This window comes from Fistularia commersonii, chromosome 24, assembly GCF_037954325.1.
Source record: "Fistularia commersonii isolate RoL2024-O1a breed Wild chromosome 24, RoL_Fcom_v1.0, whole genome shotgun sequence".
In the NCBI taxonomy this organism is placed as follows: Eukaryota; Metazoa; Chordata; class Actinopteri; order Syngnathiformes; family Fistulariidae; genus Fistularia; species Fistularia commersonii.
This window is the reverse complement of record NC_141307.1, coordinates 9,375,915-9,391,449: the sequence shown is the minus strand read 5'-3', so window position 1 is coordinate 9,391,449 and position 15,535 is coordinate 9,375,915. Positions and strand designations below refer to the sequence as shown.

The window sequence follows — 15,535 nt, the reverse complement described above, 5'->3', positions numbered from 1 at the left end:
CCGCCGCCGATCGATGGAGGAGGTATTTCAGAGGAGGCGGGCTTTTTGTTGCGCCTCGGGGGGGATTACAGAGGCGCTGAGGACCCCCGTTGCTTACCGGGCAAAACACGAGGGGTCCCGGGGGCCGCCGTCCCCTCCGACGGCCCGGACGAGCGAGCGCCTGCAGGCGGGTGGCCGGGTGAAGCTTCCTTTCACGGCGCAACACATTTGTCCGGGCTTCCGGAGAGCACGATTTGCCGGGAGATGAAGGAGAGGGAAAAAAAAAAAAAACACAACAAACTTTCCTCGGTTCTGTTCTTCTGCCAAGACAACAGAGTGCTACACCTTTCAGTAAAGACCAGGGATCAACGCTCGGCGCCGCCAAGCTGGCGGGGTTGCCAGGTCCCCGAGGCAGCTTCCAGCCCAATTACAAATTAAAACCGGCGGATTTTCTGTCCGAAGAAAAAAAAAAAAAAAAAAAAAAAAACAACACGGAAGACGAGACCTCGACAGGAGCCGGCGGAAAAAATATGGACAAAAAAAAAAAAAAAAAGACCGTCCTCCAACGCTTCGGGAAACAACAGCAGCCCGCAACGAATCAGCAAATGACCACTTTGGAAAGTCTCATAAAGGGATAGGAAACAAATTCACTGCGAGTTCTCCATCTTTCAATACGCTGAGCGATAACAACAGTGTGTGTGTGTGTGTGTGTTGGAGACAGAGCACTCTGCTAACATCTGATTAATTACCGTTAGCCGGACAGCAGCTGTGAAATCGGTGCACTTCTAGTCCAGTCCCTTTCAAAACCAAATTCCCGGGTCCACTTCCGGCGCTGCCTCGGGCGGCTGCCTGCCAGAGTTGCTCCTCACCGAGCGTCTCTCTCGTAAATCTTCTACTTTTCTTTTTAATTTTTATCCACTCTTCTCCTTAGTGACAATTTAGTTAAGGTTTTTGCCTCAGCACTAGATGATGTTCCATTCGCTCTTTCTTGTTTTCGCGGTGTTTGGAGCACTTTTTTCGAGCCGGATCCCGGTCCTGGCGGAGCGGCGCCATGGCGCAATGGCGCAATGGCTCAATTGTTTACACCCGGGACCAGCTGATGGAGCTTCGACACAGCGGCGAGATGGGGGAGAGGCACGAAATCCCTAAGGAGCTACGGAGGAAATACCGGGGCTGCAGGGCCGGGAGGAGACGGTGGGTGAGGAAGAGGAGATACAGACCGTATCTCCCCTCCATTGTGATGGGAAACGTGAGATCGCTGGGCAACAAGTTGGAGGAGCTTACAGCGCTCACACGGAGCGACGGTGTGTTTCGTGAGGCCTCGGTGTTGTCCTTCACTGAGACTTGGCTAAACAACAACATACCGGACTCTGTGGTGAGTTTACCCGGCTTTCAGTTGGTGCGAGGGGACCGGAGTTGTGCCGGCAGCGGCAAGAAGAAGGGAGGAGGTGTCGCTGTGTTTGTAAACAACAAGTGGTGCAACCCCGGACACGTTACGGTGAAGGAGCGTGTTTGCTGCCCGGACATCGAACTGTTGGCGGTGAGTCTCCGGCCATACTATCTGCCCAGAGAGTTTTCCCATGCAATCATGATCACTGTTTACATCCCACCGTCGGCCGATGCACCGCGGGCTAATGACGTCATCAGCTCCGCGGTCGCGAGACTCCAGACCCGGCACCCCAGTGCCTTCATAGCCATCTCTGGGGATTTCAACCACGCCACCCTGTCATCATCTCTGCCCACTTTCAAACAGTTTGTGGACTGCAAGACAAGAGACAATAAAACTCTGGACCTGCTGTACGCCAATGCCAAGGACGCATACAGCTGTACAGCTCTCCCTGCTCTGGGCAGGTCAGACCACAACCTGGTCCACTTGAAGCCTCGCTATGTCCCTGAGGTCCAGCGGCAACCTGTGATCACCAGAACTGTCCGGAGGTGGTCACAGGAGGCAGAACTGACTCTTCAGGGATGCTTCGAGACGACGGACTGGGTTGTGCTCTGCGAAGACCAGGGAGATGACGTCAGGAAACTCTCCGACTGTATAACTGACTATGTTAACTTCTGCACGGACAACATCATCCCCACCAAGACTGTGCGTTGTTTCTCAAACAACAAACCCTGGGTGACTAAGGACATTAAGGACACGCTGAACAGGAAGAAGGCGGCATTCAGGAGTGGAGACAAAGAGGAACTGAAGAAGGTGCAGGCGGAGCTGAGGGAGAAGATCGCAGAGGGGAAGGACAGTTACAGGAGGAAGCTGGAGAGCAAACTCCAGCAGAACAACATGAGGGAGGTGTGGAGTGGGTTGAAAACCATCACTGGCCATGGAAAACAAGCAAGCCAGGTGATGATGGAAGGAGACCTGCAGGAGGCAAACAAACTAAACCTGTTTTTTAACAGATTTGATGAAGGTGCCTCCGCCCACCCTCCCCCCAGCTCCTCTCAGGACTTTCCTTCCCCTGTGCCCTCACCCCTCACTCTAAGGAGCTTTCCCCCTCCCCCACGCACCTCTCCTGCTTCCCTGGACGACGTCTCGTTAACACCTCAGCCCTCCTGCCCCCCAATAGGACTCTCTCCACCCCCTCCTGTTGCCTTCACCGCTGAGGAGGTGAGAAGAGAGTTCAGCCGCCTTCGTCCCAGGAAAGCCGCCGGCCCTGACGGCCTTAGCCCCAGAGTGCTGAAAGGATGTGCCTCTCAGCTGTGTGGGATCTTCTCACATCTCTTCAACCTGAGCCTGACCCAGACGGTTGTCCCTGACCGGTGGAAAACCTCATGTCTGGTTCCAGTGCCCAAGGTGAAGCATCCCAGCACACACAGCGACTACAGACCAGTGGCCCTGACATCACACGTCATGAAGTCGCTGGAGAGGCTCGTCCTGAGGCACCTTCGCACAGTCGTCGGACCTTCGCTGGACCCCCTGCAGTTCGCATACCAGCCCCGGATAGGAGTGGAAGACGCCATCATCTATCTGCTGCACAGAATCTACACACACCTGGAGGAGGCAGGAAGCACTGTGAGAGTCATGTTCTTTGACTTCTCCAGTGCTTTTAACACCATTCGACCTGCCCTGCTGAACAGGAAGCTTCTGGACATGCAGGTAGATGCTCCACTCGCGGCCTGGATCAACAACTACCTCACAGGCCGGCCGCAGTACGTGAGGCTGGGGAACATCACGTCGGACACCATTGTGAGCAGCACGGGGGCGCCACAGGGGACGGTCCTGTCTCCCTTCCTGTTCACGCTCTACACCTCAGACTTCAGGTTCTCCTCGCAGTCCTGCCACCTGCAGAAATTCTCAGATGACTCTGCCATCGTGGGCTGCATCAACGGAGGCCAGGAGGAGGAGTACAGGAGCGTGGTGGACAGGTTTGTGGAGTGGTGTGGACTGAACCACCTCCAGCTCAATGTCACAAAGACAAAGGAGCTGGTGGTGGATTTCAGGAAACAGAGGACCCATCCGACCCCAGTCACCATCAGGGGTACAGAGGTGGACATTGTGGACAGTTATAAGTACCTGGGTGTCCACTTGGACAATAAACTGGACTGGACTATCAACACCAACGCCAGCTTCAAGAAGGGTCAGAGCCGCCTGTTCTTCCTCAGGAGGCTCAGATCTTTCAACGTCTGCAGGACCATGCTGCAGATGTTCTACCACTCGGTGGTGTCCAGCGTCATCTTCTACGCTGTTGTGTGCTGGGGCAGCAGGCTCAAGACAGCTGATGCGAACAGACTCAACAAGCTCATCAGGAGAGCTGGGTCTGTCCTGGGCGTGGAGCTGGAGTCTGTGGTGCAGGTGTCAGAGAGGAGGATGCTGAAGAAGCTCCTCAGCATCATGGACAACATCCATCACCCCCTGCATGCCACACTGACGTCCTGTAAGAGCTCTTTCAGCCGTAGACTGATACCACCGAGGAGCTCCACTGAACGCCACAGGAGGTCTTTCCTCCCCGAGGCGATCAGACTTTTTAATTCCTCTCCATTCAGCCGCCGGCAACCATAACAACCTATCTTTAACTTAAAAACAAACAAAATGTGCAATATCTCATTTCTGTGCAATATTCGGAACTGTGCATTATTTCATCTCATAACAGCTACACTGTGCAATATTTCATCTCATCTCATAACTGCTACATTATAATGTTAAGACACTTATAGGTTTATCACTGCTAACTAAGACACTTTATAGTTTCACTGAAACACTTTATAGTTTATAGTTTATTTTTATTTCTAATTCTGCCTTTCTTTTATTATTTATTACTGTTTTATATTCTGTAACTCTGGCACTGCAATTTCCTTCGGGATTAATAAAGTTGTTCTGATTCTTATTCTTATTCTTATTCATTACTGGCACCGACATTTGCTTGCAGAGCAAACAGAACCTCTGGACGTTGTGGGAGGCTGGTGCTTCGGCCAGTTTCATGCGGGGGGTTCGTTCCAGGAGCGGACAAAACTCACGCTTTGGAAACCCGAGAACGTCGCGCCAAAACTGGTCGACAGCTAGCTAACTCATTTAGGACTTCCTTGTCCCTCCGGGAGTCGGCGCGACCCTTCCGGTCTTTGGCTGAGGCTACGGGTAAACTTTGGCTGCTGCAGATCCACAAACTCTGATTTTGCTTACTGATGCAAAATGTAGCCGGTGCGCCGCCACCAGAACCCAAAGCTTGTTTCCTTGAAACCCCGCCGCTCGTTCTCTCAAACGCCGCGACTTCACCGGGAAGCGGTCGGAGCTCCACGACGGGGTCGGCGACCCGACGGGACCCGATGGGAGATGATCCGGGAGGGTGAGATCACACCCGGACGGACGCCGTGCGAAAAGGTCACGGCATCATCGCGCCGGAAACATCCCGGGCACAAACGCGCCCGGCCCGTCTCCGGGCAGAAGGTCTTAATGACACGGCGCCCCGAATTATGGACTACCCCCGCCAGCGGATCCGGGGCTAAACGGTTCACTGACTCCGCCGCCACCTTTTAATCTGTGCTGTGTCGTTTCCCGCAGACAAAATCTGCCCGAGCGGCGGCGGGAATTACATTTCACGCGCGCGCAAACGAAGGAAAAATAAAATGTCAACACGCGGCATCCCCACTCCGCCGCCTCCTCCTCCTCCTCCTCCTTCTTCTTCTTCTCCTTCTTCACGCTCCGGCGCCGGCCCGGCGTGGGCAGCGTCTTTTCCCCGTCTGGTTTCGTCCTCGCACCTCCGATCATCAGTGGTCCGTTAGCGCCGCGTTTCGCCGCCCGCGCAGGAACGGCGGTTTCAGAAGTTCCTTCCCCAGATGCAACGCGGGAGGCTTCACCTCGTCGGTAACTGGAAAAATCTGTAAAAGCGGAGAGTCGGCTAGCGGGTGGCGGCGGCGGCGGCGGGGGAGGAGGGAGGGGGTCCGCCGAAGCGGGGAGGCCTGAGGACATCTTGAGGACATCTGCCCGGCTCGGGCAGCTTCAGGCACGGTGAGGAGCAGAAGGGAAAAAAAAAAAACAAGGTCCAGGGTAAGAGCGGCTCGCCGAGGTGACCGTATCGTTTTCTACGACCGGAGAGCGAAAAGCGAGAAAACAAGCCGTACATGACTAATTCATGGAGATGGCGGAAGAATTAAAAACGAAAGCCAAAACAAGAAATCATTGGGAATTGACGTTATTTGGAGAGGAAGGCGGGGGGGGGGGGGGGCGAACGGCCCCGGGCGCCGATTGGCGATCGAGAACGGACGGTCTGCGGGATCGTCAGCGTTTCCGCGCGGTTCGATTAGCGCCGCTTCCGGTGACTTTAGGCGTTCGGAGAGAATCAAATAAAATCCCCAAAATACCCCGCCGTACGTCACGCTCCGACATAACAAGCCCTCGGATGTTCCCTCCCGTCCAGTAGCACTACCGGCGCCGCTACTGAGCGGGCCGATTAGCGCGGCGACCCGAGGCTCAATCGGCGGCGTCCCGACGTCCGACGGCCATCCGGAGCGGCGGGTCGCGGCATCTTACTCCGGGATTTCACGGCGAAGAGGCGGATTGGGAGAAGCCCCCCCTTCTTTCCCCCGTGAGAAAGGTATTTAACCTCTAACTACTTCCCTTAATGTCACCTCCGCGCAGACGCCGGCCGCAACCGGACGCGGGAGGAAGGCGGTTTGAACCTGTGGGGCAACACTGCCCCCTGCTGGACGCTGAGGGAACTGCGCGGCCTGGAGAGCAGACGTTTAAGTGTCCGCAGACGTTGTTTTACGCCCCCGAAAAATAAAAATAACACAGCTCAGTAGGGTTTAAGCTCCGCCTCCGAACAGGAAGGCTCAAGGAACCCCCTGGTGGCGACGAGCGGGACGACGAATGGACCGACCTCACGCGTCGCTTCAACGCCGTCGTTCGGGTTTTTATTGGTCTGCCCCGTTTTTTACGGGGTGACTTTGGATCACTTTCACCGTCAGCGATTCATTGCTGGAACCCGGAGACCGAAGGTTATAGAAGACGATCGCTGGACGCCGGAGAGGAAACGGCATGAACAGTAGCCAGAAATCAATAGGGATTAATGAATTCATTTAACAGGCCAGGAGATCAGCGAGACCTTTGGACGCCGTCTAAACACATCTACTATAATTAAAAATAAATAAAGGGTTTTTTTTTCCCCGGCCGGTGGATGTCGACGGAATAAATAAACAGCGGCGTCCACGTGGAGACGTGAAGTTTCCTCCCGAGCGCTCGCAGATGGTTCGCGACGTGATAAAGCGGCGTTAAAGCCTCGCCGCCTGTCGCTTCTTCACGCCATCCCGGCTGAGAGGCGGCACCTTTGCACCGGAGATGACAAGGCAGGACGGAGCTTCTCGGGAAGCGAGTGGTCGGCGGCGCCGGCCAGAAGAAAACGCCGCCGCCGACAAGCACCGACCGCCGGCCAGGCGCAACATCTGCAGCTAAATCTGGAAGCGCTTCTCGGACAGGACGAGGCCATCCGTCAGGGCGGGGGATGCAAAGTGCACTTCCTGGAAGGACGGCGTGGAGAGATCGGCCGAGCGTCAGATTCACAAGTGGCTGATGATTTATATTTGAAAAGAAACGTCCCGCGTTTCGCGGTCGACCTCCAGACGCCGATCCTTGTCTGCTAAATCTCTCGCCGGTTGTTCGTCCACTTTAACAATTCCATTGCTCTATTTTCTCCGTCATCAGGATCGCGGGGAGAAAAAAAAAAAAGAAAGAAAAAGAAAAAAAGGGCTCGGCTGAACCGTCTCGCGTTCGCCGCCTCGAACATCCCAACGTCCGCTGGAGATTTTAGAAAAATGGGTGAACTGCCCCCCAAAAATAAACAAGAAATCAGGACGGCGCTGCGGCGCGGGGGGTTAGCGCTTCTGCCTCGCAGCAAGGAGGTCGCCGGTTGGATTCCCACAGGGAATGTGAGTCTCCATCTTCTCCTCACATCTACGTGGGGTTCCTCAGATTCCACCTACAGAATACACGACGACAAATGAAACAAGAACTCACCTAACGGATGAGCGAATAAAAAAACGGCGACCGACGAAAGACCGGTCGGCTGAAGACGTGCACGAAGACGCGAGTCGACGGTCCGTAAAAAAACAGAAGGGCTTAAACAACAGCGGCGTCTGAAAATGAGCGAGAAGAACCTGCCAGAAATTCCACCCGGATCAATAGGAAGTTACCGACGAATCGATGAATCACATCACAATCTGCCGCGATCACAAATAACAACAACGGCGGGGGAGAAAACAGCCGGCGAGGCCCTAATTGTTTCAAACGTCTCCTCGCTGATTGGTTATCCGAAGGCGGTCCGAGCGAAAGCCGCCGTCCTTTACGGCCTGTCGGCGAACGTGGCTGATATGAGGACGCCGCCGTCGCTGTCATTACCCGCCGGCAGCTCAACCGCACCGGGGAATTCTGCTTCAATCTCACGGCCGGCCGACACTCCGGGGAAGGATCTGTGGCGTGGGCGGGCGGGCGGGCGGGCGGGGGTCTGACACCAGGATGACTCATTCCCGCCTCCTCACCGGAGATTCGTTCCCCCCGAAACTCCCCGACTCATGAGCTCCGAACCGCCGTTCCGTTTGGCGCGAATCAATTATTCATCCTGGGGGGGGGGGCTCCCCGATCTTGGAAAATGGCGTTTCGATTAAACAATGCGTGCCGATGTTGCGGGTGATTGGAAGAGATGTGGAATCCATTACTATTATTATTATTATTATTATTATTCGCCCCCCACCGAGGAAGAGAATGTGGTACGGCCGCAAAATAAAATAAAAATCAATCATTGTATTTTCAGTTTCAATTATTATCTCTTCTTTCGCACATCATCCGTCCCCTCCGGGTCCCCCGGGCGCCGCTAGTTATTCCGCCATCTCCATCACTTCTCCTCCTGTGAGGCGGAAGGGGAGGAGGTTCCCCCGGGTGTCGTGGAGTCGAGGGCGACCGGGAGACGGGACGCCCACGTGCTTGTCGGCGGAAATTCGAATTGTGATTTTTGACAAAACGCCGCTCCCTGTAAATCCATTCCTCTGTGTTTTTCCCCCCTCGGTTTAGCTCGTAGCGCTACATGCTATCGACGACGCCGGCCATCTTTAGCGAGGTGAGCTAACGTCAGATTGAGCGGCAGTACTGTATTAAACCAGTTCGGTAACAGAACTGGCTAGCGCGGCTAGCGCTTCCACGTCTTAGCAAGAAGGTCTCTGATTGGATGACAGCAAGGGGGGGGGGGTTCCGAGAGACAACGAATGAATGACGAATGACTTCATTTAAGTCGCACGCTCTTAAAGTATCTTGCCCAAGATGGACCTGCCATCTTTCAGCACCGACCAATCCGGACCAGAGTCCTGTTGCAGGATCACACGGCGGCGGCGGCGAAAATGGAGTCACTCCTGATTGGAGCTGACGAGCGCGACAACAACCCCGCCAATAAAAAGAAAAAAAAAAAAAAGGAAATGAAAATGCGTCGCGCCAAACATTCACCGGAGAAAATTAAACAGGATCGTGTCGCTGTTTTTGAAGATGACAAGCGACACTACACACACACACACACACACACACACACACACACACACGGCGGCAGCGAGAGCGCGGAGCTGCCACTTTCAATGACAGTCCTCTTCAGCAGACGATGAATTTGCTTGTTTGGCTGACAATGTGTCTGTAATCTCTGGTGAACACCAGCCGGAGAGGCTGATTCAGCGCGTCTGCATGTGACATGTAATCCCTAAATACCTTCAAAACGGCATGACGGCTTTAGCTTCCCCCGACGCGCAAACAACAAACAACCGTGGACAAGGGCAAAAGTGGGCTGTCAGATCAGTGTTTTTGTGCCCACCCCTCCCTCCCGCTACTACCCATTTTTCACACGGACAACATCTAGGACGACAAAAAAAAAAAAAAAAAAGGACGCCGCTGTTTCCGGGACGCCAAATATAACCGGTCGCCCAACGGAAGGGGGATAGTAATCCAGGTGGTGTTAGCCGGATACATCCTGTCAAAGGCCGGAGTGGCTTGTTAGCGTGTTCGGCTCCAAACGTGGAAAAGTGTGGCGGGAAGGAGAACCCCGAGGTCAAACCCGACGTTTAATCCCTTTAAACTCCTTCCCGAGCGGACGACGGCGAGCAGAAGCTGGAAACGACGCGCCGTCGTCTCCGGCTCTCCGGGGGGGAAAAAAAAAAAAAAACACTTTTTTTTTTTTGTTTCATGCGCGAATTTTTAATTCAAACCAAGATTCAAAAATAGATTAGAAGAGAAAAATTATCTGGAGTTGAATCCTCCCCTCGCCGCCTCCGAAAAAACAAAAAAAAGCAAGATTGGTTGAATTTGTCAGCAGGTTTGTGGGCCCTCAGGAGGCGAGGAGCTAAAAGCTCCTCCTGCAGACACTGAAGCTCATTCTTCTCAGCAAGATGAGCGGGAAATAGAGAAAACAAACATCCGCCCGTCCCCGCCGGAGCGTGAATCACAAAGAGATTCTATTTGCATTTAAAAGAAATGTAGTTTTAACTGACGTTTGTTCTTCCGATTTTCCTTCCCGGCTTTGTTTCGTTCTCTTTTCTTTCCCGGGGACTTGAACATTTCTTCCGGCGTTCTCGCGGCGAATCCTCCACGGCCGACCCCGGCCCGAACCGGCGCCACGTTTACAAGACTAGCTTCCGTCCGAGGTTTCTCGCTCATTAGCTTAGCACGACGAACGGCGATCCACGGGAGCGGTTGACCTCCGCCCAAGGTCACCAAACCAAGTGCGGAGACTCTTTCTTCATCGCCAATGTGGACTTTGGTGACGTCAAGCCGTAGGTGAGGTGGACGGCGACCACGTTGGCCTCGAGTAGGAACGAGGTCCCCGTCAATGCATGACGGGACTTTCCGAAAAAGCTTTGGGCCAATCAGCTGCAACCAGGAAGTGAAGGGCCTTTTTTTGTGCTTCTGTGATTGCAGCTATTTATTCACAGTCTGGAGGCAACTGGAAGATGTTTCACCTTCTCAGTTCCCGATCTAACTGTGCAGGTCTAGGTTGTGTAACTGTGTGGATGGTCGGAAGCTAGTCTGATGGACGACCTGGACCGGGATGTGAAAAGGTAAACAAAGGAGAGAAATCTGTTGGATCCCATGAACCGAGACGCATGTGGACGTTGCACCGCTTCCGGAGGTTCTGGCCTTTCCTGGTTGTTTGGAGGGTGCAGAAGGTCCTGGTCACACGTTTTCACAAACACCACACTGGGATCAGGATCCTCAGGTGTTTCAGGTTCAGGATCTGGAGCCTCCTGGTTCTCCGTCTTCCTCCCACAACAAGAAAATCCACTCCGCCGAAGAGCGTAAAACGTCCGTCGGCGTCTCGCTACGCGTCCCCGTGATTGACAGCTGGCCCCGCCCCTCCGGCTGACCTTCACACGACCCGCTCCGTCCCGGCGCCGCCGATAACCACTGAATAACACCAGCGTGTTTTCACACCGGAATCGGTCGCGAATTGCGTCTCGGCGCCGTTCCCGCCTGCCGTGGAGCGGGAAGCGGCGGGTCGAATCAGCGCGGGAGGCGACCCACGGCGTGGCCGCCGCTCTAATTAAGTGAAGTGCGGCGCCACGTGCGTGCGCATCGGCGAGGGGGGGGGGGGGTTTATTGTTTGCCGGCGTTGGCGGCGGCTCGCAGCGAGAACCGTGCTGACCCCTGCGAATTCCCCAAATGTGGGAATCTCGACTGCATAATTTCTGGTAGTGGGGGACTGCGACCGCGCTCTCCCCTGTCGTGCTGTTCAAGAGCAAGTCTGTGTCGCTGGAGGCCGGGTTCACTGTTTATGGTCGCGCGCGCCCACCCTCCCTGGCCGGGCTGTGACCCAACCAGGGAGTCGTCGTTGCACATGGCAGGTGCACCGCAAAAGCGTGGATTTACGATCGGGCCAGAAAACAATCCAGAGTGTCCAAGTCCCTGAAATGCTCCTGCTTCTTGATCTCCACTCCCTGTAGCCTCACCGTTCCACCCGAGTTCCTCTCATCCCCACACATGTATGCTGTCTTGCTGCGACTAACTTTCGTTCCTCTCCTTTCCAGAGCATACCCCCACCTCTCTATAGTTTCACCGAGACACTTTACAGTTTATAGTTTATTTTGATTTCTAATTCTGCCTTTTATTATTTATTACTGTTATATTTTCTGGAACTCTGGCACAACAGTTTCCTTCGGGACTAATAAAGTTGTTCTTATCTTATCTTATCTTATCTTATCTTATCTTATCTTATCTTATCTTATCTTATCTTATCTCGACCTCCACCTGTTTTCTGCTCTCACTACAGATCACAACGGCATCTGCGAAGGTCACGGTCCGTGGAGATTCATGTCTACCCTCATCCGTCAGCCCGCCCGTGCGTCACCATTGCGAACAAGAAGGGGCTCAGGGCCTATCCCCGACGGAGTCCCGCTTCCACCTTGAACTTCTCTGGTACCGTCTTACAGCACACCGCACGCACCACTGTCTCCCAGCTAGCATACATGTCCTGCACCAGTGTAACACACTTCTCTGCCGCTCCAGACTTCCTCATAGGATACCAGAGCTCCTCTCTTGGCAACCTGTCGTAGGCCTTTTCTAGGTGTACAAAAAGGCAATGCGGCTCCTGCCGGCCCCCTCTGTACTTGTCTATGAGCATTCTGGGCGCAAATACTGCATCTGTGGTACTCGTCCTTTTTCTCCATGTGTATTTTATCTATTTTTCTCTTTCTCTTGTCATGAAGTGTCCCGCCGTGCATACCAGTCCTGGTATGGCCTTTGGCAGCTCCCCCTTTACCTTAGGCTGCAGCCGAAGGTAAAGAGTGTCTGATGATGTTCGGTTCGAGTAGCCTTGGGCGCCACTGGCTGTAATCATGGCGACTAAATAGAAGGAGCTCCTGACAGATGTGGAGATGAATGGAGGTGGAAAAGACAGAGGACGGCAGCTTATAAAGTGCCCTTCCACGCAGGCCTCTCTTGTTTACGGCCATACCACCCTGAACACGTCTGATCTCGGAAGCTAAGCAGGGTCGGGCCTGGTTAGTACTTGGATGGGAGACCGCCTGGGAATACCAGGTGCCGTAAGCTTTTTCATGGTCGTCCTCTCTGTCCGCAGCAGGGGGTGCTGTCTCTCAAGAGCGCCAACATTTCACACACGGACACACGCCGCTCATTCCCTTGTGTCTGTCCCACCGGAGTCACCGTGAAGCCCGGCGCCACACGCGCTCAGTCATAGTTCCCCGCCTTACTTTCGGGTCACTTTCCGTTGTCTCGCCGCCTCCGTCCGTCGCTCGCCGCCTTTCTCGTCATCCCCGTACAGTATTTCTCCATGTGTGCTGTATTTCTTTTTCTCTCGTTTGTACCTGTCGCTGTTGAATAATCCAACCGCTGACCTCCGTACCGCTGGCTCTCCTAGGCACTTCCAGGCCTCCACATGTACGGTACGTCATCAGGACCCACTGCCTTTGAACTCCTCCTCCTCTTCGATGCCCTCCTCGCTTCTTTTTACACTCGTTTCTGCTCCTTTTGCGATCGCCAGTAATCAGCGCTTCTACCCTTGGCTCTCTTTCATTTTTCCCCATTCATTCATCATATTCCTAGTAGTCTGGTTGTTGAAGTCCTGGGTTTACTTTGATGCTTCGGCGTCCTGTCGGGGGGCCGTGCACCACGTGACCGGGCAGATGCGGAAGATGCATCTACCATGTTGTTTTTTTTTAAAGCAGGAACATCAGCCTCCACCGAGACCTCCGTGTCCAGGACGAGACGGAGGTCTTATCTTATCTTATCTTGACCTCCACCTGTTTTCTGCTCTCACTACAGATCACAACGGCATCTGCAAAGGTCACAGTCCGTGGAGATTCACGTCTACCCTCATCCGTCAGGCCGTCCGTCACCGTTGCGAACAAGAAGGGGCTCAGGGCCTATCCCCAACAGAGTCCCGCTTCCACCTTGAACTCCTCTGGTCCCGTCTTACAGCACACCGCACAACTATCTCTCAGCTAGCATACATGGCCTGCACCAGTGCAACACACTTCTCTGCCATAGGATACCAGCGCTCCTCTCTTGGCAACCTGTCGTATGACTTTTCAAGGTGTACAAAAAGGCAATGCGGCTCCCGCCGGCCTTCTCTGTACTTCTCTATGAGCATTCTCGGCGCAAATACTGCATCTGTAGTACTCTTCCTTTTTCCATGTGTATTTTATTTAATTTTCTCTTTCTCTTGTCATTAACTGTCCCGCCGTGCATTTGAGTCCTGGTATGGCCTTTGCTAGCTCCCTCTTTACCTTAGGCTGCAGCCTAAGGTGCAGTGTGTCTGATGATTTTTGGTTATAGTAACCTTGGTTGCCACTGGCTGTAATCATGGAAACGCAATAGAAGGAGCTCCTGACAGATGTGGAAATGACTGGAGGTGGAAAAGACGGAGGACGGCTGCTTATAAAATGCCCTTCCGCATAGGCTTGTCTCGTTTACGGCCATACCACCCTGAACACGCCCGATCTCGTCTGATCTCGGAAGCCAAGCAGCGTCGGGCCTGGTTAGTACTTGGATGGGAGACCGCCTGGGAATACCAGGTGCCGTAAGCTTTTTCATGTTCGTTCCCTCTGTCAAAAGCCGGAGGTGCTGTCTCTCAAGAGCGCCAACATTTCACACACGGACACACGCCGCTCATTCCCTTGTGTCTGTCCCACCGGAGTCACCGTGAAGCCCGGCGCCACACGCGCTCAGTCATAGTTCCCCGCCTTACCTTGTTCGGTCACTTTCCGTTGTCTCGGCACCTCCGTCCGTCGCTCGCCGCCTTTCTCGTCATCCCCGTACAGTATTTCTCCATGTGTGCTGTATTTCTTTTTCTCTCGTTTGTACCTGTCGCTGTTGAATAATCCAACCGCTGACCTCCGTACCGCTGGCTCTCCTAGGCACTTCCAGGCCTCCACATGTACGGTACGTCATCAGGACCCCCTGCCTTTGAACTCCTCATCCTCTTCGATACCCTCCTCGCTTCTTTTTACACTTGTCTCTTCTCCTTTTGCGATCGCCAGTAATCAGCGCTTCTACCCTTGGCTCTCTTTCATTTTTCCCCATTCATTCATCATATTCCTAGGAGTCTGGTTGTTGAAGTCCTGGGTTTACTTTGATGCTTTGGCGTCCTGCCGGGGGGCCGTGCACCACGTTACCGGGCAGATGCGGAAGATGCATCAGCCATGTTTTTTTTTTGTAAAGCAGGAACATCGGCCTCCACCGGGACCTCCGTCTCCGGGGCGAGACGGAGGTCTTATCTTATCTTATCTTGACCTCCACCTGTTTTCTGCTCTCACTACAGATCACAACGGCATCTGCAAAGGTCACGGTCCGTGGAGATTCACGTATACCCTCATCCGTCAGGCCGTCCGTCACCGTTGCGAACAAGAAGGGGCTCAGGGCCTATCCCCAACAGAGTCCCGCTTCCACCTTGAACTTCTCTGGTCCCGTCTTACAGCACACTGCACAACTGTCTCCCAGCTAGCATACATGTCCTGCACCAGTGCAACACACTTCTCTGCCATAGAATACCAGAGCTCCTCTCTTGGCAACCTGTCGTAGGCCTTTTCTAGGTGTACAAAAAGGCAATGCGGCTCCCGCCGGCCCCCTCTGTACTTGTCTATGAGCATTCTGGGCGCAAATACTGCATCTGTGGTACTCGTCCTTTTTTTCTATGTGTATTTTATTTATTTTTCTCTTTCTCTTGTCATTAACTGTCCCGCCGTGCATTCGAGTCCTGGTATGGCCTTTGCTAGCTCCCTCTTTACCTTAGGTAAAGAGTTTCTGATATTTTTTGGTTAGAGTAGCCTTGGGCGCCACTTGCTGTAATCATGGAAACGCAATAGAAGGAGCTCCTGACAGATGTGGAAATGACTGGAGGTGGAAAAGACGGAGGACGGCTGCTTATGAAATGTCCTTCCGCATAGACTAGTCTGGTTTACGGCCATACCACCCTGAACACGCCCGATCTCGTCTGATCTCGGAAGCCAAGCAGCGTCGGGCCTGGTTAGGTGGTAAAAAGGAGAAACAATAATACCGAATTTTTTGATAACTTAAACTTATTTATGCTTTTTGATTATAGCGGTGCCGCCATCTCCTAAGGATAAAATATGAATTAAGACA

At 53.6% G+C, this 15,535-nt stretch overlaps 1 non-coding gene and 1 pseudogene across 1 annotated transcript; both read left to right on the top strand.

The window, feature by feature from the left end:
• Positions 1-12,375: 12,375 nt before the first annotated feature.
• On the top strand, positions 12,376-12,484 carry LOC147220332 (5S ribosomal RNA; annotated as a pseudogene).
• Positions 12,485-13,861: 1,377 nt separating this feature from the next.
• LOC147220331 (5S ribosomal RNA) lies at positions 13,862-13,980 on the top strand. The gene has a single exon (XR_015108528.1). It is a non-coding gene; the product is annotated as a 5S ribosomal RNA (ribosomal RNA).
• Positions 13,981-15,535: the final 1,555 nt, after the last annotated feature.